Source organism: Mus musculus, chromosome 15, assembly GCF_000001635.26.
Source record: "Mus musculus strain C57BL/6J chromosome 15, GRCm38.p6 C57BL/6J".
In the NCBI taxonomy this organism is placed as follows: Eukaryota; Metazoa; Chordata; class Mammalia; order Rodentia; family Muridae; genus Mus; species Mus musculus.
Window position 1 is genome coordinate 101,595,362 of NC_000081.6, and position 15,321 is coordinate 101,610,682.

General features: G+C 41.9%; 1 pseudogene across 1 annotated transcript; it reads left to right on the forward strand.

The window, feature by feature from the left end:
- The first annotated feature begins 13,512 nt into the window (after positions 1-13,512).
- Positions 13,513-15,118, forward strand: Gm5477 (predicted gene 5477; annotated as a pseudogene). Its single transcript, NR_002869.1, has 4 exons — positions 13,513-13,608; positions 14,063-14,205; positions 14,299-14,561; positions 14,904-15,118. The product of NR_002869.1 is annotated as a predicted gene 5477 (transcript).
- The last annotated feature ends 203 nt before the right edge of the window (positions 15,119-15,321 follow it).

Here is a 15,321-nt window from a genome sequence, read left to right on the forward strand (position 1 = left end):
CACATACACACACAAACACATACATACATACATACATACATATACCCATATACATACACATACCTAAAAATATACACATTACACACACATACACATATACATGTATACACACACATACACATACATACACATACATACATAAGCACACACACATACACACTCATACATGAACACACTCACATACATGAAAACACACACAAATGCACAGTTTGTACACTCTCATTGGTAATGCTACCTGCCATACAACACCAACATGCCTGAAGCAACCTGATTGAGACTGCTGTATGTTAGGGATTATGGTGTCTTGTTGACCTACAGAGTTTTCTGTTCTTACACAAATGGTTTAATTATAGAAAACAGAGACTATCAGTATTTTCCTACCACCATTCCTGGGCATGGAACTTTAGATTATATTGTTAGAATATCTGATTTTAAAAACTGGTGTTTGGCTGAAATTCTTTTAAGAAAAATTCATGATATTTGGCTTGATTTAAGACAGAATTTATAACAATTTCTCAAAGTTCCTAAACATTCTTCTATGAATTTATATATAAATAAACATCCAACCATGAATTCGTTCAAGCTAAAATAAACAAGTATGTTCGTCCCAGTACGCAAATTTGATTTATCTTTAAAATATGGTAAAACAATGTGTGTGCCACAGAATCCTGTAATAAATGGTAAAACAATGTGTGACACAGAGTCATTTAAAATATATTTTCTTTACAATTAAGTATCACTAAAAGTTTGACTTGTGTATCTGTTTTATTTGTATATAAGCTAGGGGTCATGTAAAAATTTCTTGAGCAAAACATGGTCACCAGTGGGCAAAGTTTAAGTCCTAGTAAAGAAGAGTCTTTTCTGCCTTAGCCTTGCTTTCTGATACAAATGGAGCTTTAGCCAGCTTTGGGGTCTTGACCTCTCAACAGCTTTCCCTGACATCGGCTGCAACCTTCATCAGCTTCCTGGTGAGTTTGACATGAGGCACCTGCAGCATGCACAGAGACTGGTAGAGACCTTACTTCTTGGCCAGGAACAAGCTGGGTGCTCCCCCGTGGAGAGACTCAGGCACAAATTGCTCAAGAAGCATAAGCAGGCTTTGATGTGAGGTGAACTAAGACTGAGCTGGAAACTGTTGCCAAACAGGGCTGCAGATGTGGAGGTGAATGCTGAGGGGGATGAGGGACAGTAAGGGATGGCCCTGCGGATAAGTGACCAACTGCTCCTGCAGACCTGGGGACAAGTGACTGTCTCTGCAGCTGCCAGGACTGGAGAGAGACACTGCAGTCCTTTCTCCCACTTCCTTTGAACTAATATGAACTTTTTTTTTTTTTTTTTTTTTTGGTTTTTCAAGACAGGGTTTCTCTGTATAGCACTGGCTGTCCTGGAACTCACTCTGTAGACCAGGCTGGCCTCAGACTCAGAAATCCACCTGCCTCTGCCTCCCAAGTGCTGGGATTAAAGGCCTGTGCCACCACGCCCAGCTGGACTCTTCTTTTTAAGAACAGGATTTCCCCTGCCACCATCACCCCTCTCCCTCTCCCTCTCCCTCTCCCTCTCCCTCTCCCTCTCCCTCTCCCTCTCCCTCTCCCTCTCCCTCTCCCTCTCCCTCTCCCTCTCCCTCTCCCTCTCCCTCTCCCTCTCCCTCTCCCTCTCCCTCTCCCTCTCCCTCTCCCTCTCCCTCTGTCTCTGTCTCTGTCTCTGTCTTCCCATGTATGTGTCTGTATCTGAGTGTGTTTGTTCCTTGGAGGTCAGAGATATCAGATTTCCTGACGCTGGAGTTATAGACAACTGTGAACTGCCCTGTGTTAGGATTCAAACTTGGGTCCTCTGAAGGAGCAGTAAAGGCTCTTAGGTGCTGTGATACTATCTCACCAGCCTCTTGCCAGCTGTCCACAGGGCAGCTACATTGTTGAGCAGGAATCCTCAGGATTGTGTCCTGGGGCTAGAAGCAGTTGCTCTCAGCAACCATTCCCCTCCCCGACCCTGCTCTGCCTCTGGACTGGGCTCCTGTGTACTGGGGCCCTTGGATTTAGCCATTGTGGCTAGAGTCCACAACCTCTGTGCTGCATCTCAGATGATTCAGGTAGAGTGTGTTCTTGAACTAGCTCAAAAATGTCCTTAGATGCCAAGGTGCCACTAAGACCCCTTTATTGTCTTCTGACCTAAATGCTAGCTACCTTTGGAGTCCAGTGAAGTGACAATCAGCCTTGCCACGGCACATCCTTCTGCGTCTCACCTGTGTTTGTGCCATTGAGAAAGGACTCTGTTGTTTCTTCTACAGTCCTCCTTGGGTGGAGGGATGTGGTACAATACTTCCTTTCTCTCAATGGGCCTTAAATTCAGAGTCTAGATCCCAGAGACCTTTCTCTTGTATGGCAGAAAGAGTAACCAGGTTTCATCTCAGATGTTCTATAATTAAAGCATGATTAAGAAACCATTTTTAATAGTTTTGTCTCTTTAAAAACATTTTTTAAAAGGCAGATTCCCACTATGTAGCACAAACTAGCCTTGATTTTGTGGAAATTACCCGGCCTTAGCCTCCCTCTCCCCCCTCCCTCCCTCCCTCCCTCCCTCCTTCCTCTCCTCTTCCCCTTCCTCTCTTTACTTCTTCCTTTCCCTCTTCTCCTTTCTCCCTTCCTCCCCTCACTTCCTCCTTCTATTCTTACCCTCCCTTACTTCCCCCATTTCCTCCTTCTCTCCTCCCCTCCTTCCCCTCCCTTCCTCCTCTTACTTCCTTCTTTCCTTCTTCCCCTTCCTCCCCTTATTTCCTCTTTCCCTTTTTTCCCTCCCTCCCTCCTCCCCTCACTTCCTCCCTGTCTTCTGCACACCTCATTTTCTTGCATGGCAGATTTGTAAGTCTGCTTACAAAATTAGTGTTAGTTAAAAATACAGATGCCACTTCCTTCCTTCCTTTCTTTCTTTCTTTCTTCCTTCCTTCCTTCCTTCCTTCCTTCCTTTCTTTCTTTCTTTCTTTCTTTCTTTCTTTCTTTCTTTCTTTTTCTTAAACCTTAGTTTGGAATCATTTTAGATACAACCAGATGTGAGAGGCACGGTGTGGTCTAACCTGGGTCCTATTAATATACTTCACAGTACTATGTTCACTCACTGTAGCTAAAGAACAAACATAAACAGTATCGGAGAGTCCACACTCCGTCCCCTTAGTTTTGGGCTTGCCTTTGTTGGATGCAAGGCACACTAGCACAGTTTTATCACGTTTCCTTATTCTCCACCTGAAGGAGTCAGCTTGCCAGGTTTCTGTGCTTTCATGGCCTTGAAAGTTTGGGAAAACAGTGGCCCCATGTTCTGTAGAATCTATTAATTGTTCTTTGACATTTTTTCCCTGATGATTCCAATAGAAGTTCTGGGATTCTTGAAGGAGAGTCTGAGGTAAGGCTCCTTCTGATGATAGGATGGTATCAATAGGTCCCATCACTGTGGCTGGGGCCCTGGATCACCTGGGTAAAGTGACTTCACAACTTCTCTGTTGTAAGGTGCCCCTTCACCGCCTTCCCACACCACTCCTTTGGCAAGAAGTTGTTCCTCACAGCCCACACCTGGGGAGGAGGTTGCACTCTGCCTCACTGAGGAAGGAATCCTTATACAAATGGTTTGAAATCCCTCTATGTAAACGTGGCCTCTCCCGTGTCCTTGATTTATTTCTCTAGTTGTTTGCTTGTAATTATGTAGGCCCATGAGCATTTCCTTTGTACTTTGGGCCATAATCTAATATAATTCCTTATTCAACAAGTAGTTTAAACTATTCTAATTCAGCCACGGGGGCTCTGTCCACTGTGGGTTTGCTTTAAGGACTGGTTGATGCTGTTATACTAGATGTTTATACTAAACGACTAAAGAAATAAATTTCTGAACACTTCCTTTTTTATCGTGGTAAGAGGCACTAGGGCCCTCCCTAAAATGAGTCATTTCTCTGAGGGGCCTCCCTTTCTGGTTGTATCAGTTAGCATTCTTCAGAATGACAGACCCAGTAGGACATTCATGCGTGAAGACTTTCATTGTATGGGACTGACTTGCCTAATTACCGAGCAGGGAAATATCTCAAATCTACAGAACTGAAATGTCACTTCGAGTCACTCACTTCTGCTTAGTCAGAAGGACCTGGAATCCCAGTTTAAAGGCTATAGATAGGAGTATTCTCCTCTCTCTCTCTCTCTCTCTCTCTCTCTCTCTCTCTCTCTCTGTCTCTGTCTGTCAGAGGTAGATCAGCTTCCATTCTACCCTAGCCTCCCATTGATTGAATGAAGGGCACTCACAGTGTGGGAGCAATTGCCTTTACTCTCCAAATGTAGACATCATCCTAAAACACCCTCAGAGAAATGCCTAGAGTAATAGTTGATCAAGAATCGGGACACTCTGAAGTTCATTTGTATTGGCATATGAAACTCAGTGTAATTGTGACATCAGGTCATAGCATTAGGAACAAAGACCTAGATAGTAGATGTGTTTGATGATACTAGAATGTCACAGTCTCTAGACCATCAGGAAACAGAAGGGAAAGAATATATGAATGAATATCATATATATACATATATATATATACACACACATATGTACACACATATACATACATATACACAGATATAAACATGTATACACACACATATATATACATACATATATACATATATGTGTATATATGTATGTATATATACAGTATTCATTTATATATAGTATTCATTTGTTTCTGCAGTGCTGGATATCGAAGCTAGAGGCTCCCATGTGCTAAGCAAGCACTGTACCACTGAGCTACGTCCACAGCTCCATAGAGTTTCATAAGCAACCATCTATGTTAGACTCTAGATCCTTAGCATAGTGATCATTCCAGTCTCTTTCCTTGATTATCCAGAAAGTGGTGAGAAATGTCGCTTGGAACATCTGCCACCCATTTGCTTAATTGTTCTGTTTCACAATCTACATTATATTTATTAATTTTGTGTGTCAACTTGAGTGGAACATAGGAGCCCAGATATTTGGGTGTGTGTTTGTGTTTCTTTGAGATTAACTCTGCAATGACAGAGTCAAGTGAACTGCCCTCAATGGTGAGAATAGGTCTTGTTAAATTAGTTGAAGGAAGTAACAGAAAAAAGAGGCTAAGTCAGAGGGCATTCTCATCGCCTGACTGTCATTGGCCCGGTGTTGTTTTATCCAGTCAAAGTAAATATTGTCTGCCCTGGTCTCCAGCTTGGCAGGTGTAGATGTTGTAACTTGTCAGCCTCTGAAACTACACCAACAGAGTATGTAGTAACAAATCCACCCCTCTCTTCCTCTCCCCTTCCTTCTGACGGATCAGTCTGTTTCTCTGTTGGATACTGACCAATACACATGGGCAGTGTGTTCAGAAGCCATGTCCCCACGGGATCAATAGTATCAAGCAGAAGATAGCACTTGCACAAAGACCCTTCTCCGGTAAAGCCCCTCAGGTTACCCTTCGCTTTCCTTCCCCTCTGTCCTTTTCTGTTTTTCTTTCCTACCTAGTGTTAGATAGAAGAAGAGGGGTGGAGAAGGATGGAAGAAAGAGGAACCCACAAATTACTCAAAAATCTGGTTACAATATCCTGTGTTTGGACAATTGGCATAGCCTGGGGTTGTTTTTGATGACCTATATCAATACCTTCCACAGGAGCACCTAAAAGTTCACCCATAATTTCATTATGGGCTGTATATAGGATTGCAGGAATATTAATCTGAGTACTCCTCTGTTGTATATGACCACTTCCCTGTAGACTGATGGGTGTGTCAGCCACATCAGGTCTTAACTTTCCTATTAGACCTTCTGGTCCCACACATTTCACCCATTGAACACTTTATTTTATCTGAGATAACTTTCCAATTCCTAGAAACTGGGTACAGACCTTTTGAAGTGGCCATTCTGGATTCCAAGATTTTTTTTTTTTTGTGAAATGTTTGTTATATCAGCTCCTGTAGCCACCATGTAGTCTACTTCGATACCATTTATTTGCGATTTTAATTTTGGTTTCTGATCATTAACCAGAACACATGCTTTCCAGTCCTTCCAAACCTTCCTACTGCATCTACTGGAGTGGTGTTGTCTTCGCTGTAGAGAAACAGTAGCAGCCGAACAGTAGTATCACCTGGATTAAATTGCATCTCTATTTTCACATAGGCTATTGATTGATGCCGGACGTAGGTGCTACCGTAGAGAAATAAACTTACTAAGATGCTAAGCCTTCATTTCCCAAATGTACAGAGGGGTTTAGCATTCTTGTAAAAGACTGACACCCAGCTAGCTCACTCCAGTTGCTTTATTCAAACATTATACAGTGTTAATTGGGTCTGGGAAAGATTCCGGCTACAAGTAATCTTGCCCTTGCTGCCCATGAGATCAGACAACCCACACAAATATCAGTTCCCTTTGATCATGGCTAGCCATAAGCCAAAAGTAAGGACGACGTTGCCAGAAGTACTTTAGGACCAAGGTTGGTGCAGCTGCAAGATTTCACATAGTGCCAAATATAGATGCTCTGGAGAGACAGCATTTCTTCAAGGTTCAAGCAGTCTCAAAACAATTTATCAGTCTCTACTGATTGACCCAAACATAGTTATTTTATAACATTGAATTTTTGGGGGAATAGAATATGATGTTTATCTATGTCCAAACCTAGATCAGCACTGCTTTCAGTAGCATGCATTAGCTATGCAATACTTAGTTGAGGTCTGCATGTTACTCCTTGGCCGAAAACAGGCAAAATTGGCTTGTACTTTTTTGTGGGGCCTCAAAATAGGCCTCCAAGGCTATTTCTGGATGGTATGAAATTTTCTTGGATGTGTCTCTTGAACCTATACTCATTGTTCCAGTGACAAACATTGGCACATCGACCGCGCACCCCTGGAAGCCTAGGTCTTCTTTTTGGTTTATATTTAGAAAAACCATTGCCTTTAATTGTCCTTAGAGACTATGTATTCAACAATGTGTTGCAAATGACAATATTTCTCACAATTAATACACTGAGCATTTGAGATCTGAGACTTTTAGCAGCTTAGTCACAGTCTCTTTGCAAATGACTGCATTTCATGCAATTGAAGTACTCTGCATTTTGATATTGGAGGCCTCTAGATATATAACTTATCTATGATATTAGCAGGGTACACATTACAACTAGTATTGGTTATATCCCTTATCCAATCATCCATAGGCCAGGCCTGTGCCTTTAATGGTCTAATAACTTTTTCACATTTAGTATTTGCATTTTCAAATGCCAAGGTCTCTGTCAACACCTGCTTTGCATCAGGATCTGATATGGCTTTGTTCACAGCTGAGATGAATCTTTGAAAAAAAAAATCAGTGAAGTCTTCTCCAGAGCCTTGTATAATCTTTGTAAATGATGTGGACTTTTCCAGGGCTCCTCGACTTTGAGCCAAGTTTTTTTTTTTTCATTTTTTTTTGTTACATATTTTCCTCAATTACATTTCCAATGCTATCCCAAAAGTCCCCCACCCCCCCCCCACTCTCCTACCTACCCACTCCCATTTTTTGGCCCTGGCGTTCCCCTGTACTGGGGCATATAAAGTTTGCCTGTCCAATGGGCCTCTCTTTCCAGTGATGGTCGACTAGGCCATCTTTTGATACATATGCAGCTAGAGTCAAGAGCTCCGGGGTACTGGTTATAATGTTCATAATGTTGCACCTACAGGGTTGCAGATCTCTTTAGCTCCTTGGATACTTTCTCTAGCTCCTTGATTGGGGACCCTGTGATCCATTCAATAGTTGACTGTGAGCCTGTGTTTGCTAGGCCCCGGCCTAGTCTCACAAGAGACAGCTACATCAGGGTTCTTTCAGCAAATGCTTGCTAGTATATGCAATGGTGTCATCGTTTGGAGGCTAATTATGGGATGGATCCCTGGATATGGCAGTCTCAAGATGGTCCATCCTTTTGTCTCAGCTCCAAACTTTGTCTCTGTAACTCCTTCCATAGGTGATTGTTTCCAATTCTAAGAAGAGGCAAAGTATCCACACTTTGGTCTTCGTTCTTTTCATGTGTTTTGCAAATTGTAATTTATATCTCGCTATAATAAGTTTCTGGGCTAATATCCACTTATCAGTGAGTACATAACATTTGAGTTCTTTTGTGATTGTGTTACCTCACTCAGGATGATGCCCTCCAGGTCCAACCATTGGCCTAGGAATTTCATAAATTCATTCTTTTTAATAGCTGAGTAGTACTCCATTGTGTAAATGTACCACATTTTTTGTATCCATTCCTCTGTTGAGGGGCATCTGGGTTCTTTCCAGCTTCTGGCTATTATGAATAAGGCTGCTATGAACATAGTGGAGCATGTGTCCTTCTTACCGGTTGGGACATTTTCTGGATATATGCCCAGGAGAGGTATTGCAGGATCCTCCAGTAGTACTATGTCAAATTTTCTGAGGAACTGCCAGACTGATTTCCAGAGTGGTTGTACAAGCTTGCAATCCCACCAACAATGGAGGAGTGTTCCTCTTTCTCCACATCCTTGCCAGCATCTGCTGTCACCTGAATTTTTGATCTTAGCCATTCTGACAGGTGTGAGATGGAATCTCAGGGTTGTTTTGATTAGCATTTCTCTGATGATTAAGGATGTTGAACATTTTTTCAGGTGCTTCTCAGCTATTCGGTATTCCTCGGGTGAGAATTCTTTGTTCAGCTCTGAGCTCCATTTTTTAAGGGGGTTATTTGATTTTCTGGAGTCCACCCTCTTGAGTTCTTTATATATATTGGATATTAGTCCCCTATCTGATTTAAGATAGGTAAAGATCCTTTCCCAATCTGTTGGTGGTCTTATTTGTCTTTTGCCTTGCAGAAGCTTTGCAGTTTCATGAGGTCCCATTTGTTAATCCTTGATCTTACAGCACATGCCATTGCTGTTCTATTCAGGAATTTTTCCCCTGTGCCCATATCTTCAAGGCTTTTCCCCACTTTCTCCTCTATAAGTTTCAGTGTCTCTGGTTTTATGTGAAGTTCCTTGATCCACTTAGATTTGACCTTAGTACAAGGAGATAGGAATGGATCGATTCGCATTCTTCTACATGATAACAACCAGTTGTGCCAGCACCATTTGTTGAAAATGCTGTCTTTCTTCCACTGGATGGTTTTAGCTCCCTTGTCCAAGATCAAGTGACCATAGGTATGTGGGTTTATTTCTGGGTCTTCAATTCTATTCCATTGGTCTACTTGTCTGTTGCTATACCAGTACCATGCAGTTTTTTATCACAATTGCTCTGTAGTACAGCTTTAGGTCAGGCATGGTGATTCTACCAGAGGTTCTTTTATCCTTGAGAAGAGTTTTTGATATCCTAGGTTTTTTTGTCATTCCAGATGAATTTGCAAATTTCCCTTTCTAACTCTGTGAAGAATTGAGTTGGAATTTTGATTGCATTGAATCTGTAGATTGCTTTTGGCAAGATAGCCATTTTTATAATGTTGATCCTGCCAATCCATGAGCATGGGAGATCTTTCCATCTTCTGAGATCTTTAATTTCTTTCTTCAGAGACTTGAAGTTTTTATCATACAGATCTTTCACTTCCTTAGTTAGAGTCACGCCAAGATATTTTATATTATTTGTGACTATTGAGAAGGGTGTTGTTTCCCTAATTTCTTTCTCAGCCTGTTTATTTTTTGTGTAGAGAAAGGCCATTGACTTGTTTGAGTTAATTTTATATCCAGCTACTTCACTGAAGCTGTTTATCAGGTTTAGGAGTTCTCTGGTAGAATTTTTAGGGTCACTTATATATACTATCATATCATCTGCAAAAAGTGATATTTTGACTTCATCTTTTCCAATTTGTATCCCCTTGATCTCCTTTTGTTGTCGAATTGCTCTGGCTAGGACATCAAGTACTATGTTGAATAGGTAGGGAGAAAGTGGGCAGTCTTGTCTAGTCCCTGATTTTAGTGGGATTGCTTCAAGCTTCTCACCATTTACTTTGATGTTGGCTACTGGTTTGCTGTAGATTGCTTTTATCATGTTTAGGTATGGGTCTTGAATTCCTGATCTTTCCAAGACTTTTATCATGAATGGGTGTTGAATCTTGTCGAATGCTTTTTCCGTATCTAACGAGATGATCATGTGGTTTTTGTCTTTGAGTTTGTTTATATAATGGATTACATTGATGGATTTTCGTATATTAAACCATCCCTGCATCCCTGGAATAAAACCTACTTGGTCAGGATGGATGATTGCTTTAATGTGTTCTTGGATTCGGTTAGCGAGAATTTTATTGAGTATTTTTGCATCGATATTCATAAGGGAAATTGGTCTGAAGTTCCCTATCTTTGTTGGATCTTTCTGTGGTTTATGTATCAGAGTAATTGTGGCTTCTTAGAATGAGTTGGGTAGAGTTCCCTCTACTTCTATTTTGTGGAATAGTTTGTGCAGAACTGGAATTAGATATTCTTTGAAGGTCTGGTAGAACTCTGCACTAAACCCATCTGGTCCTGGGCTTTATTTTGGCTTGGAGACTATTAATGACTGCTTCTATTTCTTTAGGGGATATGGGACTGTTTAGATCGTTAACTTGATCCTGATTTAACTTTGGTACCTGGTATCTGTCTAGAAATTTGTCCATTTCGTCCAGGTTTTCCAGTTTTGTTGAGTATAGCCTTTTTTAGAAGGATCTGATGGTGTTTTGGATTTCTTCAGGATCTGTTGTTATGTCTCCCTTTTCATTTCTGATTTTGCTAATTAGGATGTTGTCCCTGTGCCCTCTAGTGAGTCTAGCTAAGGGTTTATCTATCTTGTTGATTTTCTCAAAGAACCAACTCCTCGTTTGGTTAATTCTTTGAATAGTTCTTCTTGTTTCCACTTGGTTGATTTCACCCCTGAGTTTGATTATTTCCTGCCTTCTACTCCTCTTGGGTGAATTTGCTTCCTTTTTTTCTAGAGCTTTTAGATGTGTTGTCAAGCTGCTAGTGTGTGCTCTTCTTGGAGGCACTCAGAGCTATTAGTTTCCCTCTTAGAAATGCTTTCATTGTGTCCCATAGGTTTGGGTATGTTGTGGCTTCATTTTCATTAAATTCTAAAAAGTCTTTAATTTCTTTCTTTATTCCTTCCTTGACCAAGGTATCATTGAGAAGAGTGTTGTTCAATTTCCACATGAATGTTGGCTTTCCTTTATTTATGTTTTATTGAAGATCAGCCTTAGTCCATGGTGGTCTGATAGGATGCATGGGACAATTTCAATATTTTTGTACTGTTGAGGCCTGTTTTGTGACCAATTATATGGTCAATTTTGGAGAAGGTCCCATGAGGTGCTGAGAGGAAGGTATATCCTTTTGTTTTAGGATAAAATGTTCTGTAGATATCTGTCAGATCCATTTGTTTCATAACTTCTCTTAGTTTCACTGTGTCCCTGTTTAGTTTCTGTTTCCACGATCTGTCCTTTGAAGAAAGTGGTGTGTTGAAGTCTCCCACTATTATTATGTGAGGTGCAATGTATGCTTTGAGCTTTACTAAAGTGTCTCTAATGAATGTGGCTGCCCTTGCATTTGGTGCGTAGATATTCAGAATTGAGAGTTCCTCTTGGAGGATTTTACCTTTGATGAGTATGAAGTGTCCCTCCTTGTCTTTTTTGATAACTTTGGGTTGGAAGTCGATTTTATCCGATATTAAAATGGCTACTCCAGCTTGTTTCTTCAGTCCATTTGCTTGGAAAATTGTTTTCCAGCCTTTCACTCTGAGGTAGTGTCTGTCTTTTTCCCTGAGATGGGTTTCCTGTAAGCAGCAGAATGTTGGGTCCTGTTTGTGTAGCCAGTCTGTTAGTCTATGTCTTTTTATTGGGGAATTGAGTCCATTGATATTAAGAGATATTAAGGAAAAGTAGTTGTTGCTTCCTTTTATTTTTGTTGTTAGAGTTGGCATTTTGTTCCTGTGGCTGTCTTCTTTTTGGTTTGTTGAGGGATTACTTTCTTGCTTTTTCTAGGGTGTGATTTCTGTCCTTGTATTGGTTTTTTTTTTTCTGTTATTATTCTTTGAAGGGCTGGATTCGTGGAAAGATAATGTGTGAATTTGGTTTTGTCATGGAATACTTTAGTTTCTCCATCTACGGTAATTGAGAGTTTGGCCGGGTATAGTAGCCTGGGCTAGCATTTGTGTTCTCTTAGTGTCTGTATAACATTTGTCCAGGCTCTTCTGGCTTTCATAGTCTCTGGTGAAAAGTCTGGTGTAATTCTGATAGGCCTGCCTTTATATGTTACTTGACCTTTCTTCCTTACTGCTTTTAATATTCTCTCTTTATTTAGTGCATTTGTTGTTCTGATTATTATGTGTCAGGAGGAATTTCTTTTCTGGTGCAATCCATTTGGAGTTCTGTAGGCTTCTTGTATGTTCATGAGCATGTCATTCTTTAGGTTTGGGAAGTTTTCTTCTATAATTTTGTTGAAGATATTTGCCGGCCCTTTAAGTTGAAAATCTTCATTCTCATCAACTCCTATTATCCGTAGGTTTGGTCTTCTCATTGTGTCCTGGATTTCCTGGATGTTTTGAGTTAGGATCTTTTTGCGTTTTGTATTATCTTTGATTGTTGTGCCAATGTTCTCTATGGAATCTTCTGCACCTGAGATTCTCTCTTCCACCTCTTGTATTCTGTTGCTGATTCTCACGTCTATGGTTCCAGATTTCTTTCCTAGGGCTTCTATCTCCAGCGTTGCCTCACTTTGGGTTTTCTTTATTGTGTCTACTTCCCTTTTTAGGTCTTGGATGGTTTTATTCAATTCCATCACATGTTTGGTCGTGTTTTCCTGTTTTTCTATAAGGACTTCTACCTGGTTGTGTTTTCCTGTTTTTCTTTAAGGACTTGTAACTCTTTAGCAGTGTTCTCCTGTATTTCTTTAAGTGAGTTATTAAAGTCCTTCTTGATGTCCTCTACCATCATCATGAGATATGCTTTTAAATCAGGGACTATCTTTTCGGATGTGTTGGGGTGCCCAGGACTGGGTGGGGTGGGAGTGCTGTGTTCTGATGATGGTGAGTGGTCTTGGTTTCTGTTAGTAAGATTCTTACGTTTGCCTTTCGCCATCTGGTAATCTCTGGAGTTAGTTGTTGTAGTTGTCTCTAGTTAGAGCTTGTTCCTCAGGTGATTATGTTAGCCTCTATTAGCAGACCTGGGAGACTAGTTCTCTCCTAAGTTTCAGTGTTCAGAGTACTCTCTGCAGGCAAGCTCTCCACTTGCAGCGAATGTGCCCAGGTATCTGGTGTTTGAACCTGCCTCCTGGCAGAAGTTGTGATCCACTCATCAGAGGTCTTAAGATCCTGTGGATGGTCCTGTGGGTACCTTGCCGGTGTCCTCAGACTCCCCGCCCAAGTTACCCCGGTGCTGGCGTGGACCGGAAGGGGGATACTAACTTCTTGAGAGCTGTCTATGAGGCTGTAAGCACTTTTTGTCTCCATTTCTTCCTTTCTACCTTACCTCTTCCCATTATTTAATTTTGTGCAAAGTGTTGGGAACCTCTATGACCCACACAGACAGAGATAATTATGTCTTTTCTGTTCTGCAGCAACTGTCTCAGATGCCAACACAAATCTCAGTCACATCTGTGGTCTTCTCTGTGGACAACAACTGCAGCCTGGACCTGGACAGCATCATCGCTGAGGTCAAGACAAAGTATGAGGACATTGCTCAGAGAAGTTGAGCTAAGGCTGAGTCTTGGTACCAGACTAAGGTGAGTATAGAAGTTAAAGATAATGAGAATGCCTGGGACCTATCCTGAACTCCATAACGCTCAGAGTCTATAACTAACAATGTTCTTAAAGCAAACCTACTGTGCACTTGTGCTATAAGGTGATATTTTACTCTAAGGGAAAAATATCCCAGAGGTAGATGCAAAGTTGCCATAAATGGGGTCCATGGCTCTCTTTGCTTGAGCTGTACTCTGAACACTGGTCCTCATGAGACACTAGAGAACATTTTCACTTCCTGGGGGAACTATGGAGTCTGTGGTGTCCTCAAGCTTCTCGTGAGGAAAAGCCATCATATCCATGATAGTGCATGCCACTTAGAGGTGGATTTGCTTCTGCATGTAAAAACACATAAATACTCTCTTTTTTATTGATCTTCAGTTTGAAGAGCTGCAGCTCACAGCTGGCAGACATAGGGATGACCTATGCAACACTAAACTGGAGATTGCTGAGATCAACTGCATGATCCAGAGGCTGAGATCTGAGATTGACCACATTAAGAAGCAGGAGAGGTAGACAGAGGAATGCTTGGGTTGTGTGCTGTGTTTCCTGCCCTCTACTCTTTTGCTCACTGGAAAGCTACATCTGAAGCTAACCTTCTCCAGAGATCTATGGTACATGTTCATTTTTGTTGCTCTCTATGCACAGCCTGCCAACCTGAAGAATGTCATTGCTGATGATAAGCAGTGTGGGGAGATGGCCCTGAAGGATGCCAGGGATAAGCTAGAAGGGCTAAAGGATGCCCTGCAGAAGGCCAAACAGTACATGGCCAGGCTGCTGAAGGAGTACCAGGAGCTCATGAATGTCAAGCTGACCCTTGATGTAGAAATTGCCACCTACAGGAAGATTATGGAAGACAAGGAGTGCAGTTAGATAACTATATCCTCCAACCCCTGAGGAGAGCTCCATGATGCCAACACTGAGCACAAGAAGAGAGAGCACTGGCTGTGGCCACAATGGTCCCTTCAAGAAACTCTTTGACAAGATTCTCTGTGAACCTTCACCAGATTGAGGTTTCCATGGAGACTGAAGCCATGGCTGTCAAGTTCTCACTTGCTGCTTTCCTCTAGCAGGTTGCATGGTGAAGGCGTTGGTGCGGTCAACATCTGTAAGTACTCTGCTTGCCAGACTCCCTTTATCCTGCCCTTGTGACTGGCTCAGCTAATCACAGTGGACTCACCATGTCTCTGGTGTCTTCTCTCCTTCACAGCTGTTGTGACGTCACCCATGTCCAGTGGCTATGGCAGTGCAGGTGGTGTCAGCAACAGTTTAGGCCTGGGTGGAGGCAGCAGCCATGTCCTTGGAGATGGCTTCAGTGCTGGCAGTGGCAGAGTCATTGGAGGTGGCCTCAGCTCTTCTGGTGGCAGTTCTTCCATCATCAAGTTCACTACTACCTCCTCAAGAAGAAAGAGCTCCAATCACTGAAATCCCTGTCACCAGAGCTTGTCTGAGACCTTGGCTGCTCTGTCTGTAGAGTCCTGTGTTAAGGGGCTTCTATTTGCTGTCCTCCCCACCATGATCTCTTCTTGGGGCTGAGAAGGTTAGGTCCTGTTGCTCTTCTTTCTGTCCCCATGGGTCCCCAATGTACATCTTCTCCTTGTCATCCTCTGAGCTCACATCACACTTGA